Below are 19018 nucleotides of genomic sequence, written 5' to 3'. Positions count from 1 at the left end.
CTCGAAGGGCCAAATGGCCTACTCCTGCTCCTAGTTTCTATGTTTCTACGAGAACCGAACATGACCATAGGGTAAGAGAGAGCCTCAAGGCTCTCCAGGAAGTAGGCCTCATGCAGAACAACAGGAATGTGCTCACCAGGACCAACATAAAATTCCTAAGGCACATCATCCAACAGCATGGTATTACAGTCAATCCACAGAAAACAAAAGCCACGACTGAGTTTCCCCAACCAACATTCATCACTGACTTTCAACCTTTCCTTGGGATGGCAAACCAGATGGGAAAGTTTATCCCTAACTTGGTCGCACTCACAGAATCCTTAAGAGATCTCCTGCGGAAAGGCCAACGATGGTTCTGGGGCTTGGAGCAACTCAAGGCCTTTCAATCCATTAAAGATCGATTGGTCTCCTTGGATGCCCTCATTCACCGCAACCCCACTTTGCCTACTGTTGTCGCTGCTGACATTTCCTCCACTGGCCCAGTATAAAATGTTGACAGAATGGAGATGTTAATCTAAGAGGTGCATGATGATGATGCAGCAGACATCAAGCAATCATCTGCTAGGTACTCTAGGCAGCAGACAGTGTTCCCTTGAGGGGAGATGTGCCTTCCCCTAAACCCCTAAACTATGTACATTCTGTAAATAGACCATTTTTAAAGTAAATACCCTGACGCACCTACAGCTCGTCCTGTTGGAATCCTGGCTTAGCATATTCCACAACGGAGGGTACAGGTAACACAGAGCAACCTTCAAAGAGGGGAAAGCAATTGGGAGGGAAGGGACAGTTGGCATTGGTCTTCGGCACTGCAGTAGGACCGTTTTTTCTGCCCTTACCACACAAGTTAGCAGCATATTTCCAGTATAGAATGTGCATGTGCACACCATATGCAACATTATGATGTTCATTTTATGCCTGTAAATTAGACACGGATCTGACCAATTTCTAGGCCTTGGTCTTAAAATGAGTTCGATTAATAAAAATCCTGAGGAATTTGGTCAGAAAATCAAATATTGAGAGCCCAAGTGGAATTGTTCAACAAAATTTTAAACTTAGTGTGCTTTTCATCAGCACAACTGATATCAAACTTCTCTATTTAAATGAACTAATTATGAACAAACAAAGGCTATAACCCAGCAGCATTTCAGCATGATCTAATGTATTAACTATTACCTTGAACAAAATAAATCCATCTGTGCAAGCATAGGAAATAACAATCTAGCCTAGCTCACAAAGGTGCCCAGAGCCATAGTTTGAAAGGGAGGTTGCTGCAAACATGATCTACAGGTATTCAAGCTTTCCATAAATGTAGCAGTAATAATTATTTTATTAACATGACTCTGCAGAAGCCTTTCCTGCAGCAGATTAATCATTTACATGGTGGCTGAACGAATGCTCACTTGCTTGAAAACAGATTTGCTTTAAAACAGCAGAGGAGCCAGTCTTTTTTTATGATTGTGCAGAAACAAACAAGGTGCCTCCTACCTTATTCACTCATGTTTCTGTTACCGACAGTAAAGTGACAGCAGCATCGATTCCACTCTTGTGAATTATGCCATCATCTTCCTGCAAAACAGTGTTACTGATTAGTATTACTTCAGGGTCTTTACATCAAGTGCTAAATTAGGATTCATTTGCTTTTCCTTTTGAACCTCTCTGCATTTTCCTTGAATTACACGTGTTTCTATGAATAAATTAGATGAATTTAATGAATAAATGAATAAAGCTTTATGGACAGTAGGGGCATTGTTTACAATAAACTTTGAGTATCTACAGGAGCCTAAGCTTTATGTAATTTACTTAATCTTTCTAAGTTGGCTTTTGAACTAGTGGTTCAATAATTTCAAAATTCTGATAACATATTCCTTGTGAAAGCTACATAGTCCTTCCCCTTCACATGAGTAGTGCTTGCTAAAATAAGTCCAATCCATCAGAAAATACAGATTTAAATCAAATTTGTTGCCCGGATATCAAAAAAGGAAAGTTTTCAAGGCTGCATTAAAGCAATAACTTTTTTATTTGTATTGCTTGTACTTCAGAAAATCAGGCACATTGTTCTCTAGATTGCGACTACAGAAAGTCTAATTTTGTTTCCTTTTGGAAATAATACAATTCACACATCTTAATTTTAGACAAAGAAAGAAATCATGCCATTTTGCTTATTAAATCTGCACCAGTGTTTTTCTCCACATGAGCCATCATGTCTATTCCTCTCTCCTGCTCCTTGCACCCTTTAATATTTTTCTTTTATGGAAGGATCTAATTTCTTATTAAAAGAACTCATGGATTCTGCTGCGGTAATGTTTTTTGACAGAGTAATTTACAATTGGATGTGGCACAGTAAAGTTGTGGAGTCCTGCAGGCTTACCTCCATACTTGATTTGCACACATTTCAATTATAGTAAAAAATGACAAGGTCATAACTACTGATGACCTGCTCACCGCTATTTCAACATCTACAACACAGCCTGCAGCCGCAATAAGGGCTCATAATTTAACAAGTGGTTTGTGGTGAGCTAAGGTAGGGGAAAGAAGGGCATAGTCCTTATTTTCATATATTGTACTGTTTTAATGTTCACATCTTTAGTTTGAAAGAATTTGCATTTGTATAGTAACAGTCAGGACCTCAGGATGTTCTAAGGTGCTTAAAGGCTAATTAAGTGCTTTTGAAATGTATCCAACATTGCAACGAAGGGAAATGTGGCAGCCAATTTGTACACGGTAACATCCCACATACAGCAAGAGATAATTAACAGATCAGTTTTAATTCTGTTGGTGTAAGGACGAATGTTAGCTAGAACAGTGGGGAGAAGTCCCTGGGCAGAATTTTTAGGTCAGTGGGCGGGTACGATCGGCGGGCCCGGGATCAGCTGGGGAATGGGGCCGCTGACCGCGATCAGCCCCTGACCAGAATTTCGCACTGGGTGGCCAATTAACGGCCAGCCAGCGTGAAACGCGCGCTGAGAAGCTCAGCGCTGCCGGGTGAGGGCGGGAGGAGGGCGGGCGCTGACGTCAATGCAGGCACGGGCCAGTGCTGAGAGAAAGCTCCCTGAAGGCACAGAGCAGACCCAAAAATCCTCAAATAATGTTTTGAAAAGCAGAAAAAAAAATGTCCAAGCATCCCAACCAGGCACTTGAAAATATACATAATAAAATGCTGTCCACCGATTTTTATTTTTATTTTATTTCATCACGGAAACCTCATCCTTGGATGAGGTTTCATGAAAAATGCAAAGGCCACCTGGCCAGATTGCCTGTCCACCAACCGTAATGAGCAACGTAAAATTAAAGACAATCGTGCTGTTAATGGCCTTAATTTGCCTCTTTATTGTCGGCAGGTGTGCTTATGACTTTTGTGTGCGCTGGCCGACTGAAACATTGCGTGAAATGACCTCGGGACGCTTGCCTGACATCATCTCACATGATATCACGCCAGATTGGGTCAGGCGCACGCCCGCCAAGCACAAAACTCTGTCCCGTCTCTTTTAAGCTTACTATGAGGCCTGCCTCCAGGGAGGACAGACGGGACGTCATTTTAATGTCTCAATCAAAGGACAGCACCTCTGACAATGCAGCACTCCCTCCGTACCCATATAGCAACGGTGTAGGACAGAAATAAAATGAGATGCAGTGAATGCATTTATGAATTACATATGGAACATCTGCTTTTTTGCCAGCATATATTAAAAAGCTTAACATTTTAATGGCCTGGATTTTTCCTATGACGGGCGGGCCGGGTGGGAGCAGATGGGGGCGGGTGCAGAGCCGAACGCCGCCTGCGATCGGCTGCACGCCGCCATTTTACATGGGTGGCCAATTAAGGCCTGCCCAGTGTAACACGCAGCTAATAGCACTCAGCGCTACCTGTGCGGGCAAGGGGAGGGGAGAGAGAGTCGCATGCGCACAAAAAAGCGCAGCAATCTCCCTGATGCGCGGAGTTGCCTCAAGGAGATTGAATGGCTATGAAAATTAATTAAGAACAGATTTAAAAATTTATTCGACCATGTCCCCTCATGTGACTGTGTCACATGAGTTGGGACGTGTTTGTAAAGATGGGAAAATTTATTCTGCCTGTGGATGACGTTTCCTGAAACACATGAAGGCCGCTTGGGCTTTTCGCCTGCCCACCAACCCTAAGGTTAGACGGGCAGCATTCTGAATTACTTTAACTACTTCCTTAATGGCCTTAATAGGCCGTTGACATTTCGGCTGGGCGCACAGCCGCCTCTGGCGCTCGCTCACCGAACAAAATATCGAGGTGATGACGTTGGGACGCATGCCCAAAGTCATCACGTGTCATTTTATGCGTCGGTGTGTCAGGCCCTCCCCTGCACGCCAACCGGAAGATTCAGCTCAATATAAACTAAAAAGAAAAACTGCACTTCATAAAAATGTTTTAATTGTTTGTGTAAGACGACATTGATTCCAACGATTAGTAAATATATTAAACACAAATACTTCAAGTTAGCTAACTACAACTGCAATTTGTGAATTCATGATATATATCACCAGCTTAAACTTAGTAAAACAATATAAGCAGGATAGGTGGTCTACACATTAGAGATTGTCCTGTAGTGTATTGTGTTCTGTTCTGGTTTTATTATCTTCCAGTTTAGTAAGTAAATCCCAAGAAGTACTGCTTTTCTGACAGGACTATAACACTTATTTTAAATGCTGTCTCTTTTGACAACCTGCATACCCATCAATTACCAAGTGCTATGGTTATTTACCAGTGGTGAGGAATTTAAAATCTAACTAAATCATATTGATAAAGATCACTTTCATGCACAAAAAACTTAAAGGTCACAGTGTAGCATCGAAATACCAGCAGGTATTTGTAACAAATAGTCAACCAATTCTGAAAAGCACAGTTAAATGTTGCAATAGATGACCGCAGGAGTCAGAGAATATTGCAATTCATGAAGTGGTTACTAAAATATCCAAATAAACAATCTCTGCCTTCTTTATTCTTGCATATTAAAGTATTGGATGTGCATGCCACAATTTTCAAAATGCTACTTAGCTAGGATATCTTGATGGAATCTGTAGATTCAAAGCTTGTATTTTTTGAGGCAGATCCTAACTGAAAATGGGAAACTGACCTTCCTAGTTCCTAAGGAAACAAAAAACTGAAACTGAGATTAAAAAATCAAAACTTCTGGGCAGACTAAAGCTGGTTGAGGCTATATAAGGGGACACGGAGCCATCCAAGCTCAGTTGTTGTAGTTGTAGGAGGGCAAGGGCAGCAGGCACATGGGAATGCCACCACCTAAAGGTTCCTCTCCAAGCCACACACTATTCTGGCTTGAAAATATATCGCTGTTCCTTCACTCTTGCTGGGTCAAAATCCTGGAATTCCCTCCCTAACAGCACTGTGGGTGTACCTTCACCACATGGACTGCAGTGGTTAAAGAAGACAGCTCATCACCACCTTCTCGAGGGCAACTAGGGATGGGCAATAAATGCTGGCCTAGCAACGCCCACATCCATGAATGAATAAAAAAAATGCTGATGATCAAGTCCAGTGGTGCAGGTCGGGCAAGCTGAAGACGACAGGCTAGATCCTGAAACTGAGAATGCAGCAAGTTGCTGCAGCTATTTCTGTTGTTTGTAGGTAACATTGATGGATCCACGTCATCGAGACAGAGTTGAGGAGGTTCTGCAGACATGCTGCAAAGACAGTGTCCATGGAACTTGGTTGCTTGTGCACAGCTGTCGGTTGGGCATAAGGCTAGCTCCTAGAAGAGGAGCTGAAATTCTTTGTGAGGAAGACAGAGTTTTGAAGAATTTTGTGACTGAGTTTGATTACCTGTGTGTTGGGCGGAGTGCTGAGCCAATGCATAAGATCTTTTAGTTGTAGCTGTCATTTAACATGTAATTTATAATTTGCCTGTCAATTCATACTTTACTTATGTTGATTCTTGGTGTTAGAATATAAGTTGTCATGCTGAGTGAAAGCAGCTGAGCATAGGCCTTTGTATTCATAACTTCAAACATGGACTGTGTTCCAGGGGATGCTTCTGGAATTGTCTTTTATATTTTAAGATAGACACTCACAAAGGTGCCTAAGATGGCTGCCAAGAGGTCAGGTGACTTTTGCTTATTCAACAGACTATCTCAACCTTCCAGAAAGTTCTGGACACATCCAGACAAAACCGTTCTGTGGAATTCAGGCCTGCCACAGTTCAAAGTTTACTCAAAACAGATTCAATGGATTCCTAGATTTGTCTTCAGGATGGCAAAAGAAAGAAAGCTAACAAGACACGTTGTCCACAAGTTAACTTTGAAATACCATCATCTATCTCCTATTGTGTAAGTGATGGCTTTGGACTTCCAAGCCATTCTGGCTGGGTGATGTCAGTACTAGCATTTGACTGAAAAGGGCTTGAGATAATGAGTTTTATCCAAAGACTCAGAAGAGATCTGGGCAGTCTGCAAGAGAACACCGAAAGTGGCAGAACAGCAGCAGTAAAAAGGCAGTGTCATCTTTGTCTTTAAGAACCTGGAGGCTATGAAAATCTTCAAAGCCTCTTAGCCTGATTCCTTTTCTCTCAAGATGTCCACCAGTACAAAACATGGACTCCTGGTAAAGAAGCCACAAGGAACCAACTTCATGATCTGCTGAGAAGCTATCTCTTCAAGGAAATACTGCGATAATCCAGGGGCAACATTTTCCCCCCATTAGCGGAGATGTGTGGGAGTGGGCGCGGGCAGGTGGGTTCCCGATCGGGGCACGCCGCCATTTTACGTGAGCGGGCCAATTAAGGCCTGCCCAGCTTGACGTCCGCCTCAGATTTGAAACTTCAAATAAGGATGAGAGAAAAATTTTGCTGCCATGTCCGCCCATATGACACTGTCACATGAGTTGGGACACGTCCATAACTTTTATTTTGAAATGTTCAGATTTTTTAATCACTCATGAAACCTCATCTCGCTCGTGGATGAGGTTTCATGATTTTTCAAAAGCTCGCCAGGGCTCCCGGCCTGCTCACCAGCCTTAAGGTTGGGCGGGCAGGTCTATTAATGGTTTCAATTTGTCTTTTAGGCTGTCGACAGGTCGGCGGGCACGCAGCCGACCTGAAAATCTAAATGACGTGGGGTGACATTGGGACGGACACCCAACGTCACCCTGCGTCATTTTATATGTCAGCGAGTGGGCCCCGCCCTCTCTCGCTGAACAGAAGATTCTGCCCCTCATGTTCAACTCCAGCAATTGAAACTCCTCTAAACTATGATTTAAGAGTGGAAAAAGGCTCCTCTTTACCAGGCCTGCACAGAATGATCTCTTGCAACAAGCCAAACATGTTAACTGTGAACTATTCTTTTGGTTTTAACACTTGTAGAAGTGCACTATCTTCTTTAATTGTATCTCTTGTGTGTGGTGTGTGAATAATATAGCATTTAGATGTTTTTGGGGTGAGTACGTGAACAAATAATCTTCTTTATTTTTAAACCCATGAAAGTTTGCTGCTGTTTCTTTAAAGGGGGCTTGGAAACGCACATTTCTACAAAACAAACATACTGATTGTGGATGGTAACAGAAGGGAATTGGGGTTTCAGTTTATCTCTCCTCCCCTGTCAGTAACAAGGTTGTTACCTAAGATAGTGGTTAGTGTTTGTTTTGTTTGACCCTTGTATAGTAAGAAAAATCTTCTGTTTTAAACCATGAAATCTGGTGGCTACATTCTTTTAGCAAGTAACTAGGATTTTGGATTAAAACAAAAAGCGAAAAGCTACTGCGGATGCTGGAAATCCAAAACAAAAACAGAATTACCTGGAAAAACTCAGCAGGTCTGGCAGCATCGGCGGAGAAGAAATCAGTTAACGTTTCGAGCCTTCATGGCCCTTCGGCTCCATGAAGGCTCGAAACGTTAACTGATTTCTTCTCCGCCGATGCTGCCAGACCTGCTGAGTTTTTCCAGGTAATTCTGTTTTTGTTTAGGATTTTGGATTTCCTTTTACAAAAAAAAGTTGCTGGTCTTTACTCTGATCGTAACAATATTCATTAGAAACATGACTATCTTTCTTCATTTGTAAAAGACGAGCAACTTGAAATTATCGAGGACACGTGTTGCAATCTTTGTTATGATCCTTGACCAGGCACCTAAGTTTTTGGTAACGTTCGATTAGGGACCAATAACATTTTGTTTAAAGTAGACAAAGTTTGAGATTTAAGACACTTACTAAGAGAATAAAGCCCTACTTAGAGTTGAGAGTGATGAGAAGAGTGCCTTACCCTGATGGAACGGAGGAGATCATTCATCCATTTGCGGCACTGGGTAGCTGCTCTCTTTTGGAGGGCGTTGGCACTGACCACCACTGCCACCGCCTCCCAAGCCAGATAGGTAATGTTGCTGCCCCTCCTGTGGCCAGAGCGGGGGTAGAGGACATTACGGTGGGCCTGCATAGCATCCAAAAGGCACTCGAGGGACGCGTCACTAAAGCAAAGGCTGCAGTCTTTCTGCCTTCCGGGACCATGTCTTCTTTGCAGAAGTCCTGGATGGAAGCACTGGGAGGTGTGCACGTGGCTGTATTTTAAATATGGCGCCTGGTGTGATGAAGCAGCGCGGCGATGGCATGGTGGGCGAATCAGAGCCTGTCCACCATCGAAATGGCATGTTTCCCAGGAATGCATGATTAATGAGGGGGGATTGGGACAATATGGGGTGATAAGCCCCCATTGCAGCCGTTGGATAGAACTTTCATTTTCCCACCCACTACCGCACTGAGTACAAATCTGGAACGATTCTGCCCAATGAGTCAACCAATTTTGTTGAAACTCTGGGCGGGACTTTCCACACCCACCCGCTGCTGGGATCTTCCAGTCTAGCTACAAGTCAATGGACTTCTGGCTGGGGCACCGCCTTGCCCGCTGTGGGTCCAGCCCGCGACGGGGCTGGAAAATCCTGGCCCCTGTCTCTCTCACTCTCTCTCTCTCTCTCAGGATTCCCATCTCACCTTGGAATTCTCTCCAGACAGCATCAACTACAGCCCATCTCGCAGGGTTTCAATCTTGTCTCCTGAGATTCCATTCTCCTAGATTCCTGAGTCTGCACTCAAGCACTAACTCATAAGCACAACTTCAGCTTTTTGGCTTTGCAGAGCAGAATGCAATTGCTCCAAAGGGGTCCCTTTGCTTCAACAGCCCGCAGCACAGAATCACTACCTTCTGCTGCCTTCATAGATCTTCAGGGCTTCTCCTGAGCCCTCTTCAATTGCCAGGGCTTCTCCATTACAACTCAAAGTCTGCCAATTGCAGCCCTATCTCTGATTGGATCCTTTTTCTCTGCTTCTCTTTTTTTTCCCTTATCTTAACCTGTCTCTGTCCCCTATCTGGGGCTCCTCTTTGGGACTTCTGCCTATCCCCGCTCCCTTTGGGACCACTTTTTGTCCCCTACCTAGTTCACTTGTCTTCAATGGTGCTCCACTCCCAGTCACATGACCTGGGTTTTCATGCCATTTTCCCTTTCTGCGCAGGGGTACCAGGCCTGTCCTCAGCCCAAAGAGCTCAAAATGCTGAACTGCACATGTGTAGCCCACTCCCGGTTTGTGCATGTGAGTAAACTTCAAGGTCTGTTGGAACTTGGAGCTCCTAACCTCTGCTCTCGACGAGAAGGTAAGTTGGTTTTTGGAACAACTATAAACAACACAGGACAATTAACTTCAATCTTGCACATTTGTTAGAAGATAAAAGAAGGCATGAAGGAAGGACTTTAGGTGCATTTTATGTTCTTGGTAAAATGAATCAGTAACAATATTTTAATATTACCTGGTATTTTATTATAATAAAATGCATATCTGCAGTGGAAATACTATAAAAATAGCACATTCCTTACTCACCTTCTGGCATCATAAATTTAACAGATGGCTGTGTGAAAACACACCTAAAAGTGTTTATTCTGGTGACCCAGTTTTATTGCCAACAAAACTGAAACTTTACCTAAAGGTAACCTTACAATTGAATGCTCCAATGTGACATTGCAGGTCAGTAGCCAGCCAAGGGCTGCAGCTCACTTGTCAGCAATGTGCAGTGTACTGTATTAGCCGTTCACATCTATTCAATGTTTTTTGCCTGCTGCATGTCTGGCATGCCATAACCACTGGGAAAGTATCCAACCTGTTTGTAAATCAACAGTCCTGCTGACAGCTTCAAATTCCCACAATCAAAAAACACTCACAAACACACACAATGCATTTCACACTCCAAAAGAATGTATGTACTAATTTTTTTAAAATGAAACAAATTGTATGCCTGTAAAATATTGCAGTGATTAAGTGCAGAAACTGTGCCATCTTTCATCTGATTGCTCTCCCCATGCAGCTGGCACAAATCCCATTTTTCTCACCAGCAAACAGTCTCCCCGACTGTACCACGGATTCCATCTACAACTTGCTTGTTTTGTGTCCGAAGCATGATGTGCCGTGCAGCCTCTCACACAATATGGAGTCATCGCTGGGATTACTTGGTTGTCATTCAGTGTGACAGGCCCACTTCGCACTTGTTCACTGGGCTCTTGTGGGGCTGCATAATGCTCTGGTCATTAGACATCTGACTCCAATTCCTGTTTTCTTGGTCAAGCAAGGAAACTTTTAAATCTCCTGGAACAACTTCCAAAAAAGGACCCTTTAACATTATGTGACATGATGCAATAAAATGTTCACATTCTCTCCCTCTAACCATATATCTTTCATTTCCATCCCCAGTTCCCCATAATGAACTATGCCAAGAGAGGATCTTTGTGTAATTTACACTAAGAATGCTAGTATTATGCTAAATGGAGCTCTCAAGAAGTTAAACAGCAAAGCTGGGAGCAGTAGGTTAGCATCCAGCCGGAATGCCTTTGATAATGGAAGTTAGTTTTTAGAGATTCCCAGTGAATATTTACATCTGCTGAGATAAGGATTGTATCTGTTGATGTGAGCTGAGAATATGCTCTTGAAGAAAGAGTACCAGTTTAATTGACATGTCTGTTGGTAAATCCCTGAAGGAACTGAAGTCGCATTGCTTCCATTTTCTCAAATACTCAGTGAGAAAGGGACTCTTGGACAGTCAATCAGGTTTCAAACAAGGGACTGTAAGATGTAGGTCTGGGACCTGGAGCTCCAAGTTTATGTGGTAAGGAAGCCTTGCCTAGTTAGAGGAAACTTCTGCATCAAATGCGCAGAGCTAGTCAAAATCAGGAGCCTGTTCAGGAGAAGTTAAGCAAGCACTTTAACAGTGTGGCCTTTTGTTTTCTTGATGAGAGTTCTCTGTTAATTGTTAATTAAACCAAGATGGGAAGTGATTAAAGTTTTAGTCTGCACTTCTGTTTGCTGGCTGCAAAATAAAACGGCTTAATTATTTGTAACTGACTCTCTTCGCTAAAGTGTCTCAATCCCCCTGTGGAAAAATTGGACAAGCATATTGCGGGAATCTGCAGAAGACCCGAGATCCAGTTCAGATTGCAAGGGAGTCCTATTGTGGCACTCTGCATTGCTATAATCAAATGATTAGATATTGGACAGGAGGGGAAAAATCCTGAAAGTAAGATGCTCAAACTGTTTGCAGGATTTACCGGCACACTATATCCAGGACAGTACTCAATAATTGTAACAATAGAATTTAATTTTACACTTGTACTTTCTTGCTGTGAGGTGAAAAACATTATTAGGAATTATTCATTTACTCCATTAAATACAATTGTTAGTTTTAGTTCAGTGGTAGCTCTCTTGCCTCGGAGTCAGAAAAAATCCAAGTATTTGAACACATAATTTCATTTAGTACTAAGTGAGTACTACATTGTCAGAGGTGCCTAATTGTTTCAGCTGTGATGTCAAACCAAGGCCCAATCTGCCCTCTTAAGTTAATGTAAAAGATCCCACTCCACTATTCAAAGGATAACATGGTGGCAGCACCAATATTTATCCCTGAACCAAGATTTAAAAGAAATTATCTGTTTATTTATTTCATTTGTGGGACCTTGCTGTGCACAAGTTGGCTACCACGTTTCTTACAACAATGGGATGAATAATATGGGCAGAGGGGATGGTGGGAAGCAAAGTTAGCATGCAGCCAACCCACTCCACAACAACCTGCTCCACAGCCATAATGCGCTGTGGGCAGGCTTAACAAGGACAAAGTGGGACTTGGCTCTTCCGCCCCTCAACGGGGAGGAAGTCCCACCCTCTGGAACTGCCAGCCAATCCGATTGGCCGGCAGCTCCAGCCGTCCCGGCAGCACCAAGAGCGCATTAGTGGCCACTACCGGAACTGCAAGAGGAAATGGAAGTAGGCCCGTGGATCCTCCAAGCTGGTAAGTCCAGGGCCTTTGGCAGGGATGATTTTGACAGGTCAGGGATGTGGGCAGAGTGTAGTGGAGGGGGGAGGGGGGCAGGGGGGCTGGTGGTGGGAGCTGACTTTAAGGCTGTGGGGGTTAGGATGAAAGCGGAGGCTTCCATATTTGGTGGGCCGCCCTGATCCACAAAGGGTAGCCCCCCCAAAGATTGAACCCCCTTCCTTCCTGTCTTCATGAATGCAGTTAAACATTTTATGGCATGGCAACATATTATCAGGGTCAATTAGCTTCATAACAAGCCTAAATGACCCTTGATTAACCATTTAAATATGGTGGGAAGGATGCTGATTTGGGTTCCTACTCACCCCTTGTATTATGGGAGTGAATTCAGGGGCGGGTGAGAAGGTGTTGAGGTGGGCACCCACCCTATTTTACATTCCCCCACACACACCCCCACCCCCTCTCGCCAGAAACATGCCTGGTGGGGGCACGTAAAATGCAGCCCAATATCTACATTTTAAAAAATAATGCTTAATCGGCAATAAGGCGTTCTGAGACATCCTGAGGCCATGAAAGGTGCTAAAAAGAAAGTCTTGCATTTCTTACAATGTATCAGATCTATATACAGTGCTTCCAATTCACAATGCAAGCCACTTGGCAAATATTTCTTTTCCTAATCTATGAGATCTCTGAAGGCAAACACCTTGAAAAATTCATCTATTTCATTCAGCTTTGTAAAATTTGTAGTAAGCTCAGTTTAAAGAAAATTGCTACAAAAATATGCCTCTGTGTTCAGGGGAGAGCTCGGGAAGATTCAGGGGCCGCAAGCTAAGATCCATGTGGATCCTGGAGCAACCCCCAGATATTTGAAGGCGAGGCCAGTCCCCTATGCATTACAAGACAAAGTGGATATTGAATTGGACAGGCTGGAAAGGTTGGGAGTCTTACAACCTGTACAATTTTCCAAATAGGCAGCGCCCATAGTTCCAGTTCTAAAGCCTGACCAGAGTGTGAGAGTATACAGGGGCTACAAGTTGACCATTAACAAAGTAGCCAGACTTGACAGGCACCCTGTACCAAAAATTGATGAATTGTACTCCAAGCTGGCAGGGGTAACCACATTTACGAAACTCAACATGAGCCACGCTTACTAGCAAGTCGAGCTAGAAAAGGCCTCTTGGGATTTTGTAATTATCGACACACATAGGGGGTTATCCCAGTATACCAGGCTGCTCTTCTGAGTCTCATCAGCTTGTGCCATTTTCCAACGGACTATGGAAAATTTACTTCAAGATCTACCCTATGTGGTGGTTTATCTCGATGATGTCCTAGTAACAGGACTAACTGATGAAGAACACCTGGCTAACTTGGAAGAGGTATTGAAGCGTTTCTCAAAAGCCAGGAGTACATTTGAACAGAGAAAAAGATATCTTCCAAGCAAAAAAAGTGATTTACCTGGATCGTAGGTCGACTTATAGAAGACAAGGTGAGAGCTATTTGTGAGGTGCCAACCCTGAAAAATGCCACAGAACTCAAGTGCTTCTTGGGAATGGTTAACCAAGTCTCCCAAATTTATCGACAGTATTGGCTCCATTATACGGGTTACTCAAGAAAAACCACAGGTGGACTTGGCAAGCCCCACAACAACAGGCTTTTATGGCAGAAAAGCAATTACTGCATTCATTGGCCCTGTTGGTACATTCTGACTCAAAGAAAGAATTGATTTTAACCTGCGATGCATCCCCTTATGGAGTAGGGGCACTACTCTCCCACCGGATAGCAAATGACTCCAAATGGCCCAATGGCAATGTCTCAAGAACACTCAGTGTCGCGGAACAAAGATACTCACAAATAGAGAAAGAAGGCTTATCCATTATATTTGGTGTTAAAAAATTCCACCAATACATCCATGGTCGCCACTTCATCATTGTATCCGATCAGCCACCATTAGGCTTGTTTGGGGAAGATAAGGCAATACCCCCAATTGCCTCTGCACACATCCAAAGGTGGGCACTGATTCTAGTTGCTCACGAATACACTTTTATCCACCGGCCGGGAAGCCAGGTTGCCAGTGCTGACGCGCTGAGCAGATTACCTCTAAGGACAGCAATGTGAACGTCCCCATCCCTCAAGAACTTGTCTTGTTATTAAACTTTCTGGATTCATAACCAATGAATGCCAAACAGATCAGAGAGTGGACAGACCATGATCCAGTTTTGTCTCATGTCAGGGAACAAGTCTTGCAGGGATGGTCTAACGAGCAAAAGTCAGACAAAGTGAAGCCCCATTTAACAGGAGATTCGAGTTCACCTGCCAGGGTGGTGCATGACTGTGGGGAGCGAGAGTCATTGTGTCTCCCAGAGGAAGACAACCATTATTGACACAATTGCATAGCGCTCATCCCGGCATTTCCAGAATGAAAATGTTGGCTCACAGCTACTTATGGTGGACAGGGATGGGCACAGAAATCGTAAATATGGTCAAGAGCTGCATGCAGTGCCAACAGGTACAGAAATTGCCTCCTTCTGCTCCAATGCATCCCTGGGAAGGCCAGGAAGGTCATGGGTCTGCCTCCATGCTGACTCCGTGGGGCTTTTTTTGGGCACATGTTCCTCTTAATTATTGATTTACTCTAAATGGATGTATACGAGGTGAGAGCACCCACATCTGCCGCCACCATATTAAGATTGCATTAGAGTTTTGCGATACACTGTTTACCAGACATAATAGTGTCTGATAATGGAACAGCATTCACTAGGGGCAATTCCAAAGATTTACAAGTCTCAACAGCATAACACATGTCAAGACCTCGCCATACCGCCCTGTATCCAATGGGTTGGCCGCGAGCGCAGTCTAGACCTTCAAGGCTGGAATGATAAAATTAGATGGGGACTCTATAGCAATGAAATTATCACATTTCCTGCTCAGCTATAGGACTATGCCACATACAACCACGGGCATTTCCCCCACAGAGTTATTAATGAAGAGACATCTCAGGACACCTTTTTTTTTATATTTGTGTCATTTGTTTATATGGGTGTCACTGGCTAGGCCAGCATTTATTGCCCATCCCTAAGTGCCCTGTTCAGAGGGCACTTAAGAGTCAACCACATTGCTATAGGTCTGGAGTCACATGTAGGCCAGATCAGGTAAATATCAGCAGATCTCCTTCCCTAAAGGACATTAGTCAACCAGATGGGTTTTTACGACAATTGGTAATGGTTTTATGGTCATCATCAGACTTTTAATTCCAGATTTTTATTGAATTCAAATTTCACCATCTGCCATGGTGGGATTCGAACCCAGGTCGGATAATCAGGAGACATATAGAACCATGGAACACTACAGCACAGAAAAACAGGCCATTCGGCCCTTCTAGTCTGTGCCAAAATATTATTCCGCTAGTCCCATTGACCTGCACCTAGTCCATAACCCTCCAGACCTATAGAACCATAGATCATCTCAGGGAAAAGGAAATGGATCTACAAAATATTCCCGTTGGAATCTACACCACAGATGAAAGGAACGCCTCTTGCTTTGGAAGTACCTGTACCTGTATTACCCATTGTGCCTGAGAGAGTCAAAGAGGCAAACTTACAGGTTCGTACTGGGGAGTCTAATGGACAGATAACTCCTGAAAGGGAAGCCTCAGGTAAACCATCCAAAGGCGTAGAACTATGACGGTCGACACGTTTGAAAAAGCCTCCTAAGACTGAATTTGTAAATAGTCAATTTTTGTAAATAGTTACTATATTGTAAAATGTACTTTCAACTAAAGGGAGAGGGATGTGGTAATCTGAGATATAATACATCTTTAAGAGAATGTGAACAGATTGACCACGTAACTAAGACCCAATAGCTGTGTAGCATGGGCTACCATGTTAATGTTAGTCTATAGTAGGGTCTGGTTGGAGAAGCACACATCATGTTAGTGCTCTGTTGTTTGTGTAAATTATTGTATGTGCTTCATTTCATACTGGTCTCTGCATCTGCAGTATATTGTAATTGACTCACCTACCAACAGATAAGCATGCAACCGATTCGCGAGCAAAGCGACCCCATAGTAGAACATAACAGTTTTAACAAAATTGTTAAAATTGTACATTGTAATAAAAGTATTTATGGACTGTGTCAAACCTTGCTCACCACTCATAGTTAACACAGTCTTATGTGTCAATTCAAGTGCACATCAATGCTTCTTCCCCTGTTCCTCTGCCTATTGCCTGCTCAGCCTCATGTTGTTCTGCTGCTCCTTTCCTGATATCAGCCTGGCACCATCATTCTTTTTCTTTACTCCAATGTCGATATCACTTCTTTTCCTTTCCAGAAACAGTGAAAAAACTTCAATCTCATGTCAGCACTGAATCCTCTGCCACCAGTCAAGTCAATTCCAGTTCTTTCTCCCTTTTTATGTTCCATGTGCTGAAAATATCACTCTTTGCTTCTCTTGATTTATTTAAGCAGCTGTGCTTGCTTTGTACATGATATCAATCCCATTTTAGCTGCCACCAATTGTTGAATATCAGGCTTTTTCCAACACCTTGTTGTCACATAAATAGTCTGGCAAGTTTTCTTGAACAGACCATGTCTCCTACATCAAAACCTGTGCTTTTTACTTTCTGCCCCATTGAATGCATAGTCCAAGTGTAACAATCAACAACGACAATTTGCATTTATATAGCTCCTCTAGCAAAGTAAAATGTCCCAAGGTACTTCAAAGGAGCTTTATCAAACAAAATTTGATACTGAACTACTTTAAGGAGATATTAGGGCAAATGACCAAAAACTTCGTTGAAGAGATAGGTTTTAAGCAGTGCCTTAAAGAAGGAAAGCAAGGTAGAGATGTGGAGAGGTGTAGGCAGCTGAAGGCACAGCCACCAATGGTGGAACAATTAAAATCAGGGTTGCTCAAGAGGCTGGAATTGGAGGAGAGCAGATATCTCAGAGGGTTGTGGCACTGGAGCAGGTTACAGAGATAGGGAGAAGCGAGGCCATGAAGGGATTTAAAAACAAAAATGAGAATTTTAAAATTTGAAATATTGCTTAATCGGGAGCTAATGTAAGGCTGCGATCACAGGATGATTGAGAGTGAGAGTTACTTGGGCTTAGGCTTTTGGATGACCTTAACTATCAATTGAATGTAAACTAAGCAATATTGTGATCAAAGCTGTAATTTTAACACTGCCCATTGAATAGGTAGACAGTTAAAATCATCTGGTGGGTTTACCGCTCTCTTCTCACAGTCAACACATCCACATAATTTAACCATTTTGCATTTTGCCCTTTCCAAGGCCAAAATATCTTTCCTAAATTTTGTGCCCAAAACTGAATGCAATACTTTAAATGGGTCTGACCAAGGCTCCATATAATTGAAACACTTCCACAGTCTATTATTTTAACCACTTTGAAGTAAAGGCCAACATTTTGGTGGCTTTTGTATTACTTTTTGTACCTGTCCACTAACCGCTACTGATGGTGTACATGGACACCTGAATCACTTTGTTAATCCATAGAGATACATCAGGCGTGTTCGGCTGCATGAGTGGACAATATGGTGAGAAGGCCAAAAATTGGTCTCACAACATCGTGAAACTAGTTTGCAATCGTCCACTCAGCCCGTCGATGGCGGGCCATATTTCCCGCCATCAGGAACCTCATTTTAATATATCTGCGTGTCATTATAAGGACAGCCCACCAGAGCCATCCCCCCCATGCTGGATCATCCGTCCATGTCAGCGGGAAAACACGCTAGTGTAGAACACATCTCGACAAGTGTGGCGTGCAGAAGTTGGGACTTATCACCAGGGCCTTGCTCACATCGCAGACATCTGAGGAACAGAAGATGCTGGAGCCCGACAGCAACAGGATCATGGAGGAACGTCCATGGCATGCTGGGTAGAATCTCCTGGACGTGGCTCCACCGCGAAGCAGCTCACGGAAGGTGGAAAGTCACTGACAAGAGTCTGCTCACAATGGATGATGTTCGAGGGGGTGGAGAGGAAGGTCCAGCTGTGTTTAGGAGAGGAAGATATACTGGGCGGGTGGGAGACGAAGTTTGAGGATTGGCTGGGAGAGGAAGAGGTATCTGGGGGGTGAGTTTGGGAGGGGGGAATGAAGCTGTCCGTGGGGGTAGGTTGCGGGGTGAAGCAAAGGTGTCAGGGGGAGGAGGTTGGGAGGGGGAGGAACTCTGGCAGGGAGGAGGGGTAACAGGGGAGGTAGGTGTAAGGGGGAGTGGAAGGTGTAATGAAAGGAGTTCAGAGGGGGGAAGGAGTGCGGAGAAGGGAGGAAGTAAACTGGGGAATGTTGAGAATGACGGAGGGCAGAGCAAATTGGTAGGGCGGGGAGGTGAGGGTTTGTCGGTATTGGTGGAAGGGACGACGAGGGTGGTTGTTGGGACTCGGAGGCAGTCATGGATCCTGGGGGTGGGAAGGTGGAGGTCGGTGAGCTAATGGGGAGAATTTTTCCTATGGCGGGCGGGCTGGGCGGGAGCAAGCGGTGGTCGGGGGGTGGTGGGCGCAGAGCCGATCACCGCTCGCGATCGGCTGCACACCGCCATTTTAAGCGGGCGGGCCAATTAAGGCCCACCAGAGTATTGTGTGGACGGTAGCGCTACCTGTGCGGGCGGGGGGAGGAGGAGCCTGCGCTCTTTCATGCACGGAGCTGCCTCAGGGAGATTAAGCAGATAATAAAACTTCTTAAAAAATAAAGTAAAAAATTATTTAAACATGTCACATGAGCTGGGAC

The 19018-nt window shown here is 43.9% G+C and overlaps 1 protein-coding gene across 1 annotated transcript in view; it reads right to left on the bottom strand.

The window, feature by feature from the left end:
- The window catches only part of pcdh15b (protocadherin-related 15b), a 1616824-nt gene that overhangs the window by 1456702 nt on the left and 141104 nt on the right, over nt 1-19018 (bottom strand). The window contains exon 2 of the mRNA XM_078565941.1: nt 1486-1566. The gene's annotated coding sequence lies outside the window, so the exon portion shown is untranslated. The remainder of the gene's footprint in view (nt 1-1485; nt 1567-19018) is intronic.

This window comes from Cetorhinus maximus, chromosome 20 (assembly GCF_964194155.1).
Source record: "Cetorhinus maximus chromosome 20, sCetMax3.hap1.1, whole genome shotgun sequence".
Taxonomy (NCBI): Eukaryota; Metazoa; Chordata; class Chondrichthyes; order Lamniformes; family Cetorhinidae; genus Cetorhinus; species Cetorhinus maximus.
Note: the sequence above shows the minus strand (reverse complement) of the source record. Positions and strands in the feature narration are given on the sequence as shown.